This window comes from Osmia bicornis, unplaced genomic scaffold (assembly GCF_907164935.1).
Source record: "Osmia bicornis bicornis unplaced genomic scaffold, iOsmBic2.1, whole genome shotgun sequence".
Classification (NCBI taxonomy): domain Eukaryota; kingdom Metazoa; phylum Arthropoda; class Insecta; order Hymenoptera; family Megachilidae; genus Osmia; species Osmia bicornis.
Window position 1 is genome coordinate 4,872,330 of NW_025791458.1, and position 15,818 is coordinate 4,888,147.

Here is a 15,818-nt window from a genome sequence, read left to right on the forward strand (position 1 = left end):
TTAAATTAGATAAGTTTGTGTTGTAGATCATAGTGTCAGAATATTTTAAGTAAATAAATTAATAGGAGAAAATGAGACTGAATTTGTAATTTCCTGTTCCAATTTCCTTAATATAGAATTTAATTTACAGTTCGCATTGCCTTCTTCTAGCTGTAAATAGATACTTTTGTCGAGTAAAAATACATAAATAAAAAAAAGAAGTTGTAATATTGTTGTAATTACTTCACTCTTCACTTTCATCTATTTTGTATCACTTGTATTGTATTTACAAATCCCAAATTCATTTTATCCGACTACAACAGTCCAACTGAAATATTCCAATACTCAATCCAATCAGAAAAGGTACTAAAACATTTAGAAACGATCTTGTTCAAAGAAGACTTATGGAGAAAAGATAGAAAAGGAAATTCAATTACTATGAATTAGTTTTATTTCACCATAGGCAAATATAACCTAAAATCTTACGAAACGGAATTCACTAAATTTCTTGACAATTGTACTAGATAATATTAATTACATGTAATCCGACAATATATTGTGCCAGTTACAATTCTTTTTTTTGATAATCTCCAATATTTCAAAATTTTCTAGCGAAACACAGAAATAGGTTTTGTTATGCTCTTGTCGAAACCGAGAGTGTTTACATTCTCAAACTGTCAGCTGCTGTCAGCTGTCCGCTAGGCCAACGACCCGATGATGTCGTCTCTGTCAGTCATAGACAGGTGACGTCATTGGGTCAACTACCTCGCCAGGTGATCGACAACTTAGTAACGACAATTTTCGAAACAGTCGACTTTCGAGAACTTTAAAACATCTAATAACTGGAATCTGTAAATATAACGGAGATGTCACATTACAAAATGCTGGTTGTGTTTTTTGTAGTTTGATACATGTTAGGTTATATGTATATAAATTACGAATTTTCCTATCAAATATTATCAAAATGTTATAAAATAATTTTGAACAAAAAATACAACCGACTTCGAAATGCACTAAAAAGTATGAAATAATTTCTACTTCATTTATACAAATACCCAACAGCTATTAATAAAACCTATTTACTCGTTAAACAGTATACTAAATACATTTCAACCTTTTCGGAGGCGGCGCAAAATTAAAAACTTTTCTTCTACTAGGAAGATTCAGGCGTCGATAACCTATCAAATCATTATTGGCAGCATCGTATATTCGGGTATTTTTAATATTGCGCCGCCTCCGAAAAGGTTGAAATGTATTTAGTATACTACTTAACGAGTAAATAGGTTTTATTAATAGCTGTTGGGTATTTGTATAAATGAAATTGAAATTATTTCATACTTTTGTTACGTCCGGATTATTTTAATAATCCGACCGTGGCTAGGATCTATTTTGTTATTTTATTGTTATTTATTTTCAATAGTTTACCAGCTAATGTACCTAATTTGTGTGCCACGTCTCTGCGACGCACTTGGAAATACCCCAGGCATGGAACACAAAGAAGGTTATATTTTGCTGTTTCAAATAATTCCAGTTAATCTTCCTTGGTACGATTGCCGTTGGAACTACGTTTGGAAATGTACAGAAATTTGAAACCGTTAAGCTCAAGGAGAGGTACCATAAACATCCTTCGCCGCGCGGTTAAGCAGTACGACGCACATGGAGGATTCCTAGCTTAACTGCGCAGAATAAAGAAAATGCGATTTTCGCCCTTATTTTACAAGCGGATACCTCTCATACCTGTAAAGCATGCGTCAGCCGGTCCTTCGCCGGGAGAATGAGTGCAATAAAGTATGAAAGTGATTTGTCTGAATAATATGAAGCGATCTGAATAGGAATGAAAAGCAAGGTTTGCGTGACAACCACTGAGAGTTTGAAAACGTCGACGAACATTTAGGAACGTTCGGGACTACGGTCGACGGGGATCGTAAACGCGTATTGTCACGAATAGGCAACAAAAACTGCCAAGCATCTACAAGCAATGTTCTGGAATAAATTCCAAGAATATGTTAACGTATATATATATATATATTATTCAATGCGTGAACTTGCGTTAAAAATGCGAATAGAATGCTCCCGAATTTAATTAAAAGTAAAACATCAATTTCCTTGTCACAGAAGCCGGAAAATGCGTATAATGAAACGAACATCGATTATAAAATACGTCGAACAAATTAAAAAGCCCTAATACTATTATCTACGCGAATATTATAACAATTAACATAAATAAGACGTTAATCAACACCAGAGTTCGTTCCTAAAAGCTTCGTTAGCTAATTAAGAAGCGAATAAGATCAAATAGAAGTATTTCGAAGATTCTAGAAGGCATAGAAATTGCGACGCACGAAATTCCTGAAGCGCTGTAAGGGTAAAAGAGAAAGATGGTCAACCATTAGACAGAGTCAGAAGAAGGTCAAGAAGGTATGAGAACTCGGGAAACGCGCCTAGACAAAACCAATACGCGCGGGCCTTCACCTTCGACACGTACCCTGATTTGCCAAATGATGTCCCCACTTTGGGCCCATGATCGCGGGTCGAACCCTGAGATGCGATCGCTTGACTGAGGCAAATCACTCTTCGTCGAAAAATCGTAAGGTACGTGACGGGGAGCCCGTGTTCGCGTAGAGACGGAGTTGTCTATGGGATCGTGTAATTAGATTGCTCGGCAAAGTTCCTCCGTGTAACGAGGCAGTGTGTCAAGAGTGTTTCGATCCGCGATTTTCGTGTCAAGGACTCAAACGAATACATTAAATTTCACACTTTTCAATTATCTATCCTTTTCTCTTTCATTTTAAATCGTTCGCTAATAATTAATATTCTTTGTCCGCGTCGCATCGTATTTCGTATATTAGTAATCGTATTTCGTGTCCGTCACACCGTAACAAGGCTGAAGTGCGTGTGCAATTAGTTCTCATCCTCTCTTCGATTTTTCCAGATTTCTAGACCATCACCACGGCATCCGTATACAAAATTCATTGCAATTATTATACGTTCATATTACATCGAACTGGTGAGTTGCATTCTATATCTTTGTTAACACAACGAATCTGGTGTCGAGTGAGGGCAAAACGGCAATCTAAGAGACTGTTAGTCGTGGAAGTATCCAACTAGATCGTTCCGTTCTAATTGCAAAAATTCGAGGTAACCAAGATTCTATATATTAAAATAATTTTCCGTCTACACGCGCATGAAGACGGCCCACGAGACTGTTAGTCCTGGAAGTATCCTACTGGGACCGTCTTCTTTCGGATCGTAAAAATATAATAAAATAAAACACCGAAGTTCGAATCACGATTTAGAGGCAACATTGTTTTTCTTGTTAGTTTTCTGTTAAAAGTTCATTCCATTCAATCACATTGATTTAATATTCGTACTAACATATTATTTTCTAACATTTTATTCATATATTCCATACAGCTCACATATTTTGTTAACCGAACCGTTTTGTTGTAATTATTTTTCGCAGAATTACACACATCTTACCTATATTCTATTTCTAATCATTTGCATTCAAATACCCTTTTCATTTGCTTTATTAACACGCCTACCTTCTTGCACGAATTCGCACGAGGGGCCCGTATGGGACCAGAGCATTGACGAACTCAATTAATAAATTCAGAATCTTATTTTAAATTTTCGATTCGTTTTTTAAATTGTTCCAATCGTTATGGACCCAACATCGTCGAGCGCGACTGGGACTGGAGGCAGCGATAATACCGTTCTCATCCGCGTATCAATCATTAATTTTTATTTTTTTTTATTTTTGTACGTCGCGCGCCGTATCCCGCTCGCGACTTAACACTTTTTAATGCATTTCGAAGTCGGTTGTATTTTTTATTAAAAATTATTTTATTTCACACTTTTTAGTGCAACGAGCAGTATTTGTAGGATGCCGTAAGGTGGTTTACCGTTCTTATTGGTTAATTGCAATAACGATAGTTTTTAACGATAACAAGTTCCATACAAGTTATCAGAATAGTTATTAACAATAACAAATTACATAAATTTTTGCAAGTGAAATATCGCGGAAATATCTCCTGTTAGATGTGAAAGGTTTCATCGCAATCGGTACATGCCTTGCAGAGTACCCATGTATATAAGAAACAATAGAGAATCGGCGACTGCATGCTGACTCATACACCAGTAGAGACACGTAGGCATACATAGCATTCAATGTAGTAGTAACAATAGTTTTTCACGAATATCTCGGAAACTAAAACTTTCCGTTAATTATGCATAATGAAAAAGTTGTTCAGAATCATGTCCCCGACAACATATTAAAATGTCGTTGAAATCGTCTAATCCTGACATTGAAAACTTCCTGTATTTTGCAATAACAATGAAAAAATGAAAAATGTTTTTTCAATGGGACCAACCGGAAGACATACCCTACAAGATGTAAAAGGTTTCGTTCCGATTGGTGCATCCATCTCGGAGTAATCGGTGAACACACAAAAAAAAAATACATAGAGATCGAATTGAGTAACCTCCTTCTTTTCGAAGTCGGTTAAAAAGAAGCAGTGGATTCCAAAGCATGAAATTAGTGTGTTTGGAATTTACGTGTTAAATACTGTTGATGAGATCGGGTCGCGGAATAAATATATATGGATGTGCATTTAGATTAATAGATTTAATATCATAATAGCATAAACAATGGCATACAATCGATATTTTTGAATTCTACACACCAAATACTACTGAAGTATTAAAAAAGGTTGCGAATTTAATGTTTCTCAAAATGAAATTCAACCAATGCTCGTAAGAAGGTGCCTGATTTGTTATGTCTATAATGTCAATAATGTTATTACAATAATAATAGTGTGTCCAATATAAAAAAGGAACATTCATTAAAATGCGTATTTTTTTCAGTTTTTATTATTCCATTATGTCATCTGTGTAGCAACTTATCTACCATGATAATCACCTTTCCTCGTTCAATAAATGAAAAGTACTCCAGATTATCAATAAGATAAAATGTTGTTAACGTACTAGATTGTTGGACTACCATTAACTAATATTATCTAGTATAATTGTTCAAGATAATTTCGTGAATGACATTGTAGAAGATCTCAGATTATATTTACCAATAACGATATAACTGACTAGAGAGGAAAAGAGTTTCCAACGTTCTGTCCATAAGTCTTCTTTGACAAGATTCTTTCCAAACGTTTTGTTTCGTAGCGGAACGCTAGTTTTAAATTTCGCCGGAACTATCCTGACAAGGATATGCAGGAAGATTGTGAACAAGGTAGTTTAATAAAGAATCGAAATTTGTCACTCAATGATAACACAAATCACTTTATTAGCTCCGCTTCCGCGATTGTAGTTTCGATAAGCGTGTAACTTCCTCGCGACACGTTGAAGGCGAAACGAATATTAGTTTGCGTTTTAGGAGTCGAGCAAGCGATAAACGCGTTGATAGAATTAAGCGAGACACGTGTACGACGTTCGATGTTTTGAACAAGAGTGATCCATCGATCACCTACAGGCAACGCGATCACGCGTGGCGCCAGGATCGAGGATTTTGTGACGTCATTAACGGACGAGTTAATTTGTCAAGCGGGATTCTTAAACTAAGCGAAATTAATGAATAAAATTAAATCTTAACCTAACTGTCGTCTTAATTTACAACCTTAACATACCGCCCGCCTCGGATGTGCGCATCCGACGACACAATCAACGCAAAAAAAATAACGATACTTAATCTAGTGACAGCCGCCCGCCGTCGCAGAGCGAGTCGACGGCCGTGCCTCGCTGGCATTTCCGGAATCGCAGGCTTCGCTTTCGTTTATTTCTATTGGAAGAAAGCACAGCTTTACAAGTGGCCGTTTAAATTCCGAGTTCGCCGTTTTAACCGTGACAACACGGGTTACATTGTCCGCTCCCGGATGGCATTTTATAATCCGCGCGAGTTCCCACTTGCACGGAGGGGCAAGCGGGTTTCGAAGGAGAACAATCCGACCGACCTTCGCAAGGTTGTTCGCTATGCGCCATTTCGTACGTTGTTGCAACGTGTGAATATAATCCGTCGACCATGCCTTCCATACACTTTCGGAAAGTTTCTTTAATAATTGCCAACGAGTTAGGCGTGTATCGTGGACATCGAGAAGCGTTACTGACGGAACTGCTGTAATAGCGGTGCCGATCAGAAAGTGACCAGGCGTCAGCGCTGTATAATCGTCCAGATTGTCTGAAAACGGTGCTATTGGGCGTGAATTCATACATGCTTCGATTTGACATAACACCGTGGTCAACTCCTCAAAAGTGAGGGTGTGAGCGCCGATAACACGTTTCAGGTGCTGTTTCATACTTCGAATCCCGGCCTCCCACAGTCCACCGAAATGCGGAGCGGACGGGGGAATGAATTTCCATGCGACTTGGTCACCCGCAATTTTATTAAGAAAGTTCGGATCGCGTGTTGCAGCTCTGAACGCTGTGGTCATCTCTTTGTCGGCACCTTGGAACGTCGTTCCGTTGTCGCTGTACATAGTGACGGGCAAACCGCGACGAGATACAAACCGATCATAACAAGCGAGGAATGCATCGGTTGAATAGGACCCTACTAGTTCGATATGCACCGCGCGAGTGGTCATGCATATAAATAACGCAGCGTATGCTTTTACCGATTTATATCCGCGACCGGGGTTCGCTCGAACCGAGATTGGGCCCGCATAGTCCACGCCACAATGTATAAAGGCTCTTTCTGAGCGAATAACGCGTGCTGACGGAAGATCTCCCATTAATTCCGACGGGATTGTCGCACGCTGTCGAGCGCATGTGACGCATTTGTATAAAACTTGGCGAACAGTAGGACGCGCTCGTATAAGCCAGAACTCTTGCCTCAATTTCGACAACGTTAATTGAGGGCCTGCGTGTAATAATTTCCTATGCAGATGGTCTATCAAGAGGGACACCAAAGGATGAGATGCAAGGACGATAGGATGTTTCATTTCTTCTGTCATTGCCGCATGACGAAGCCGCCCGCCAACACGAATCAGACCTTCCGAATCGAGATATGGGTTTAGTGAAATTAATTGACTATGTCGCGAGAGAGGAAGGTTATTCTGCAAAAGCTGCACCTCCCCCGGATGGACCATTCGCTGGATATATTTTAACCAGAAGGTTCGTGCTCGGTGCATTTCGCTTGGGAGCAACGCGTTCGGAGTACAGCGCGTCTCCTCTGAAACTTCTTCAGATGAAAGAAATGATCGACCAGGTATGCGAAGCGACTTAATTTGATAAATGAAACGCAAGATGTACGCGGTCACGCGGATGAGTTTGGTCCAACTAGAAAATCGCGTGGCTAAATCCCATGGTTCAGGCGAAGAAATTGCATGAAGAGTTACAGCGCTACGTTCCTCCAAAAGACCTGTTGTTTCGAGCGGCGGTATGTCGCCAGGCCACGATGCTGATTGCAATTTAAGCCAGGGCGGGCCGGACCACCATAATGAGTGGTTGATAAGCAACGGGACGCTCATTCCCCGAGAAGCACAATCAGCGGGGTTGTCCTCTGACTGGACATGGTGCCATTGACATTGTGGAACAAGCTCGTGAATTTCCGATACGCGGTTCGCGATAAATGTTTTCCATCTGGAAGCGGGTTGATGAACCCAGGCGAGAGTAATAGTGGAATCCGTCCACCCATGCAATTCGCATTTGATATTGCCGAAAGATGTTCGTATAAACGCCATCAGTCGAGCGAGAAGCAAAGCTCCACATAATTCAAGTCGCGGAATAGTTAGCGATTTGAGCGGAGCCACTTTGGATTTTGCTGCGAGCAACGATACGACGACATCGCCATTGTTAGTGGCAACTCGAGAGTAAACTACTGCCGCATAGGCATGCTGAGAAGCATCCGCGAAACCGTGCAACTCTATTTTCGGGATCCGCGATTCGTGTTCAATCCAACGAGGGAGATTTATAAATCGAAGGAGAGGAAGCTCGGTACAATAAGTTTTCCACGTGTGCTGAAGCTCGGTTGGAATGGGATCGTCCCATTCACACTTCTGCAACCATAATTGCTGCATCAAAATTTTAGCGACAATGACGATGGGAGCCGCCCATCCGAGCGGATCATACAATTTCGCGATGGTCGAGAGAATTTCCCTTTTCGTTGTCGGAAGAGATTGGTTTATGGTAATATCGAAACGGAACGCGTCCGCTTCGGGATTCCAATTAATACCGAGGACTTTCAAATTTTCATCGGGCAGCAGTGGTTTACTTGTAGCGTGACCGTGATCGAAAGGATCAATATCTGCAATTAATTCGGGACAATTACTAGCCCATTTTCGCAAAGTGAAACCGCCTCTTTGTAATAAGGCTATCACGTGGTCGCGAGTTTGACGCGCTAGTTGTGGATTATCTGCACCGAACGCGCAGTCATCCACGTAAATTTGATCCCGAAAAACCGCTAACGCAAGGGGATACTTCGTTCCTTCGTCTTTTGCAAGCTGTTGCAGAACGCGTAACGCGAGATAAGGCGCGGGCCCAGTACCATATGTAACGGTCAAGAGCTGAAAATGGCGCAGTGGATCCGACGGTGAAGATCGCCACAGAATTCGTTGATAATCAACGTCCTTGGAATTTACGAGGATCTGTCGGTACATCTTAGCTATATCTGCTATGAAGACGTATCGATAAAGACGCCATCGAAGCATCACGGCAGGTAAGTCAATTTGTAGTTTCGGACCGATTAATAAGTGATCGTTTAAAGATTTACCGTTTGTCGTTTTCGCAGACGCATTGAAAACGACTCGAAGACGCGTAGTCGTGCTGTGTTCACGAATGACCGCGTGATACGGGATGTACACAGTTTGAGCGGATGGAACCGGTGACGAGTCTGTGACCTCTACCATATGACCCAGTGCCTCATACTCGTGCAAAAACTTTGAAAATTCAGTGAAGTGTTCCGTTTTTCGTCGGAGACGATTTTCCTGCCGTAGAAACATAGTGGTCGCTACGGACAGTGAAGGCCCTATATCAATTGGAGGTCCTTCGACAAACGGGAGTCGCACTATATATTGCCCATTAGGAGCTCGAGTATGCGAGCGCTGAAAATGCTCTTCGCATTGCTGTTCGGAAGGAGAGAGACGTGTGACGGACGGTAACTCCTCGATCTCCCAAAATCGTCGAAGTTCCATGTCTAAGTTCGACGAAACGTTACAGTGAAAAGTCGCAATGGAAGCGGAGGATATGGATGATGACGATGGAACGGGACCAGACAGAATCCATCCCAATGTAGTATTTTGGGCAGTGGGTTCGTTCGTCGTACCCTTTCGTAAACCATCTAATAGGAATACGCCGTACTGATCAGCGCCAATAATCATTTCAATAGGATCCGAACTAAAGGGATTTTCATCAGCTAAAGCAAGATCGCGAATGTGAGAGAGCTTGACGTCAGCTGTGACGCGGTTTGGTGTATAGCTCGACAACGAGCGTAGAACATAAGCAGTCATGGAGTATACGGACTCAGTTTTACATGAAGCGATAGTGAAAGTTGCCAATGAACGACAAGAGATGGCAGTGTTACCGATGCCGGTAATACAGGCTGAGACACGCGAACGCGGAATTCGTAATCGTTGCGTCAGATTCTCTGAGATTATAGAAACGACTGAACCTTGATCGAGAAGTACGCGAATCGTTTCTGAACGACCCGATGGCGATCGCAGTTCGATTCGTGCAGTTGCAAGAAGGACTTGTTGCGTAGCAGTAATTCGCGGTACAGAACAAGATGTCAAAGTCGTCGTTGCAGGATCATCGGCATTATTCGACGATGACGCACCGTTTGTTGACGAAGTCGTTTCGTTTGTGGACGCTGTCGACTCGTCAAAATGCAACAAGGTATGATGACGTTTCTTACAAATAGTACAACCATGCAGGCTCGTGCATTTCCGTGTAGCATGGTTCGGGCTTAGACAATTTACGCATCGATTTGCCCTTTTTACGAATTCGAAACGCTGTACTGCGGATTTGGTTTTAAACGACGAGCATTGCCCGAGCGTATGATTTGCTTTACATAATTCGCAAGCACCTTTCGCAATAGCGGCTCCGTGTAATGACGCGGCGCGTGAACGATTCGATTTCGTGGTTGACATTTCGGCGTTTCGAGCGGTCGACCCTGACGTGGATGATCCGATAGATTGTAAAGCGCGTATTCGTGATTGTAGAAAAGTATCCAGAACGCTAAATGTAGGGCATTGAGTATCGTTGCCCAGTTGCAGCTCCCAAGCCTTACGCGATGCCGAATCTAATTTTTTTGTTACAAAAAACACTAATAGATCGTCCCACGTTTCGACGGGACGTTTGAGATTTTTTAAAGCGTTAACTGCCATATTGGCTTTGTCACGAAGGTTTCGAAGTTGATCGGCCGACTCGGAACGAACTTGTGGTAGGTCGTACAAAGTATTTACATGCGCTGTAACTAATAGCCGCGTGTTTTCATAACGCCCGACCAAACGATCCCACGCGAGTTGAAATCCCGCCTTGGTTATCGCAATGTTCGTAACAAGATCCGCCGCTTCTCCTTGTAAACATGATAACAAATATTGAAATCTAGAAACGTTTGACAGACCTTGGCGTGCGATGATCATGGCTGAAAAACGATCTCGGAAGCTCTCCCACTCACTGATGGACCCGGAGAATTGCGGCAGATGAAGAGGAGGCAACCGATCCTCATGGTTGTTGGATTGATGGACAGCTTCATCTGCTAGACGAGTCGTTGAAGTACCGGAAGAGCCAGCAGCCTCCAACTTGGAAAGAATTTCCGCCATGAAGTCCGACGTGTCCAGATAGATCTCGTGCAAGGCCATGAAACGCTCCTTCGTGAAATAATCCAGGCTGGCGCGCTCAGCATCCGTTGCGGCCCCGCTAATCTCCTTGTGTAAAATTTTGCACTCGGCAAAGGATTCACTAAGCCGTTCCAATCGATTTCGAACGACAGCAACCGTCCACTTGTTTTTGCCTATCTTTTTGAAATTGTCAAGGGTACGCTCGACAACACGAGCGAGTTCGGTTTGTTGCTGTAGTAGCGTTTTAAGGTCACCCATGATGAGCGTTCACGTGTTTTTGTCCTTTGACTTTGAATGTTCAACGGCTTAGTAACCGATATTTAACACCGAATTGTCTTTATTTTATCACGAATTTTCTTCTTTTTCTCCACAATTCACTGCAATCCGGCTCGAAGGACCAATGTTTCGTAGCGGAACGCTAGTTTTAAATTTCGCCGGAACTATCCTGACAAGGATATGCAGGAAGATTGTGAACAAGGTAGTTTAATAAAGAATCGAAATTTGTCACTCAATGATAACACAAATCACTTTATTAGCTCCGCTTCCGCGATTGTAGTTTCGATAAGCGTGTAACTTCCTCGCGACACGTTGAAGGCGAAACGAATATTAGTTTTGCGTTTTAGGAGTCGAGCAAGCGATAAACGCGTTGATAGAATTAAGCGAGACACGTGTACGACGTTCGATGTTTTGAACAAGAGTGATCCATCGATCACCTACAGGCAACGCGATCACGCGTGGCGCCAGGATCGAGGATTTTGTGACGTCATTAACGGACGAGTTAATTTGTCAAGCGGGATTCTTAAACTAAGCGAAATTAATGAATAAAATTAAATCTTAACCTAACTGTCGTCTTAATTTACAACCTTAACACGTTTTAATATCATTTCAGATTCGACTTAGCAATGGAATATTTCAATACAACTGTTCTACTCGTTTGAGACAAATTCATGATTTGTAAACAATACAAGCGCTATAAAAAAGGTACAAGTGAATAGTGAAATAGAAACTCTGTTTCAAATTATTTTTTTTATAAATGATTACTTGGTAAAACTATTTATTTGAAAGTAGAAGAAAACACTGTGAATTGTAACTTAAATTCTAAATAGGAAGTTAAAGATTAAGGGATTCAACTACTTTTACTAAACTATTTTTTTGAAATATGCTGGTATTATATTGTATTTAAAGTCTGTAACGTGCAAGACAAGCTTATCTGATTTAATACTGCTCTTGCTTGAATAAGTTCTCCACTGTATCTATTTAACACTTCTACTCCATAATATCTCTGTTGCAATTTTCACCTCCGTGTCTGATCAAACACTGAAAATAAAGAAGAAGAAATCATATTATTATATATTGCTACATTATACTCAACAACATTAATTTGGAATAAAAAATGTATTGAAGAAAATAAGGTTTAATATATCTTCAACTTAAACTTACTTCCAGATATATCATGCAAGAAAGTAATTGCATTTGCTTGCAGAGTACGTTTTTGTTATTTGTCCTAGTATTTCATTCCACGCTGGAAAATATCTTTAATGTATCTATTCAACTTTTGTACTTCATAATTTTTTGCTTGTAAGTTCTTCATCAATGTCTGAATAAATGCTGAAAATAAAGAAACACAAATCATATTACAATATATTGATACATTGTACTCAAAATCATTAATTTGAAATAAAGAATGTGTTGAAGAAAATATGGTTTAATATTTCTTTTACCTCAAACATATTTCCAGATATATCCTGTGAGAAAGTAACTGCATCTGTTTTCGGAGTCCGTATCTGTTATTAATCCTAGTATTTCATTCCACAAAGTTTGATTTGTTTAATGGATCAAGTCATATTCTCTACTCCAAAATGTACGTAGGTGCTGTGCACGCAGATCAATGTACATTTAATAAGAATATTATTATTACTATATCTGCGTTAAATATGTAATATACAGTTAATAACAATATGATTATTACTATATCTTCATTAGTAATAATGTAATATACGGATTCCCTAATACAGACCAATGTACATTTAATAAAAATATCATTATTCCTATTTCTGCGTTAGATATGTAATATACATTTAATAATAATATCATTATTACTATATCTGCGTTAGATATGTGATATACATTTAATCACAATATCATTCTTAGTATATCTACATTAGATATAATGTAATATACTGATTCGTTACCACAGATCAGTGTACATTTAATAACAATACCATTATTACTATATCAGCATTAGATATGTAATATACGTTTAATAACAATATCATTATTACTATATCTGCCTTAGACATGTAATATACATTTAATAACAATATCATTATTACTATATCTGCATTAGAAAAAATGTAATATACATTAAATAACAATAGCATTATTACTACATCTTCATCAGATATAATGTAATATCTTGATGCCTTCCTGCAGATCAATGTACATTTAATAACCATACAATTATTACTATATCTGCGTTAGATATGTAATATACATTTAATAACAATATGATTATTACTATATCTTCATTAGATATGATGTAATATACTGATACCTTCCTAAAAATGTATATACATTTAGTAACAATATCATTATTACTATATCAGCGTTAGATATGTAATAGATAATTAATAACAATATCATTATTACTATATCTGCGTTAGATATGTAAGATACATTTAATATCAATATCATTATTAGTATATCTACATTAGATATAATGTAATATACTGACACCTTCCTACAGATCGGTGTACGTTTAGTAACAATATCATTATTACTATATCCACATTAGCAATAATGTGTTTTCGGCGAGAATTAGAGTTTTCGGAAAAGGCGTAGATTCCGACTTTTCAAAGACGTGGGCGTCGAGGAGAAGATGATCGACACAGCTTAGCCGGTCACCAATTGTGTATAACTTTTAATTTTTACACAATGAGTCGTGAATTAAGCACTACAAAACTCACACGTTTGATTTAATCTGGGATTACACGATTCACAGACTTCGAGGTGCAAGGCACTGAATTGAATTTAAAAATGCTCTAAACTCGAGTAAAGATAAAGCTCTTGGTCGTTGTTGTCGCTTGATAATCGCTCTCTGAGTTGCTTTCGCATTAATGCCGTAACGGTTCGAATTTAGGAGTTTTAGTACTGGCAAGCGCTCGGGTCGGTAGTTAGACAGCGCAGCAGCGATTACTTTTACTTATTTGGTGAAGACGGGATTATCGACCCGTGTTACCGACCGAGATATTCGTACGACTTTGAAGTGCGAAATTCGTACACGTACACACGTTATAAAGATACAGAAACACCGCGGCCCCTTTCTTTGAGGTAACTCTGCACTATTCTAAGCTGTATTCACTATTCCGAGCTGTTAAAGCCACTTTCAGCGCAGCTGTGCAGAAAAAGAACAAGAAGAGGAAGAAATATTTCGGAAACGGTGCGAGCTATGGCAAAATGTTAAAATACGTTTTTTGTGGGAAATTAAACTTCCTACTATTTGTGTTCTATGACATTTTGACGTAGTTCGCACCGTTTCCAAGATATTTGCAGATTTACCTCAATGAAAGGGGCGTCACACATATTCCTAGATATTTCTTCTTCTTCTTCTTGTTCTTGTTCTGCACAGCTGCGCTGGACGTGGCATTTACAGTTCGGAATAGTGAATACAGCTTAGAACAGTGCAGAGTTACCTCAAATAAAGGGGCCACGGAGTTTCTGCATCTTTATAACGTGTGTACGTGTACGAATTTCGCACTTGAAGCTCGTACGAATATCTCGGTCGGTAACATGGGTCGATAATCCCGTCTTCAACAAATAGGTAAAAGTAATCGCTTCTGCGCAGTCTAACCACCGATCCGAGCGCTCGCCAATATTAAAACTCGTAAACTCGAACAGTTACGGCATTAATGCGAAAGCTATTCAGAGAGCGATTATCAAGCGACAACAACGACCAAGAGCTTTATCTTTACTCGAGTTTGGAGCATTTTTAATTTCAATTCAGTGCCTTGCACCGCAAAGTGTGTGAATCGTGTAATCCTAAATTAAAACCCAAGTGTGACTTTTGCAGTGCTTAATTCACGACTCATTGTGTAAAAATTATAAGTTATACACAATTAGTGACCGCTAAGCTGTGTCGTTCATCTTCTCCTCGACGCCCACGTCTTTGAAAAGACGGATTCCACGCCTTTTCCGAAAACTCTAATTCTCGCCGAGAACACATTATTTCTAATGTGGATTTAGTAATAATGATATTGTTATTGAATGTACACTGATCTGTAGGAACGTATCCGTATATCACATTACATCAAATGTAGATATAGTAAAAATGATATTGTTATTAAATGGACATTGATCTGTAGTAAGGAATCAGTATGTTCCATTACATCTAATGTAGATATACTAATAATGATATTGTTATTAAATGTATATTACAAATCTAATGCAGATATAGTAATAATGATATTGTTAATAAATGTATATTACATATCTAATGCAGATACAGTAATAATGATATTGTTATTTAATGTATATTACATATCTAATGCACATATAGTAATAATGATATTGTTATTAAATGTATATTACGTTTGTAATGCAGATACAGTAATAATGATATTGTTATTATATGTACATTGATCTGTACGAAGGCATCAGTATATTACATTATTTCTAATGTAGATATAGTAATAATGATATTGTTATTCAATGTATACTACATATCTAATGCACATATAGTAATAATTATATTGTTAATAAATGCACATTGATCTGTATTAGGGAATCAGTATATTACATTATATCTAATGAAGATATAGTAATAATGATATTGTTATTAAATGTATATTACATATCTAATGCACATATGGTAATAATGATATTGTTATTAAATGTACATTGATCTGTACGAAGGAATCAGTATATTACATTGTTTCTAATGTAGATATAGTAGTAATGATATTGTTATTAAATGTATATCACATATCTAATGCAGATATAGTAATAATGATATTTTTATTAAATGTCCATAGATCTGTACGAAGCAATCAGTATATT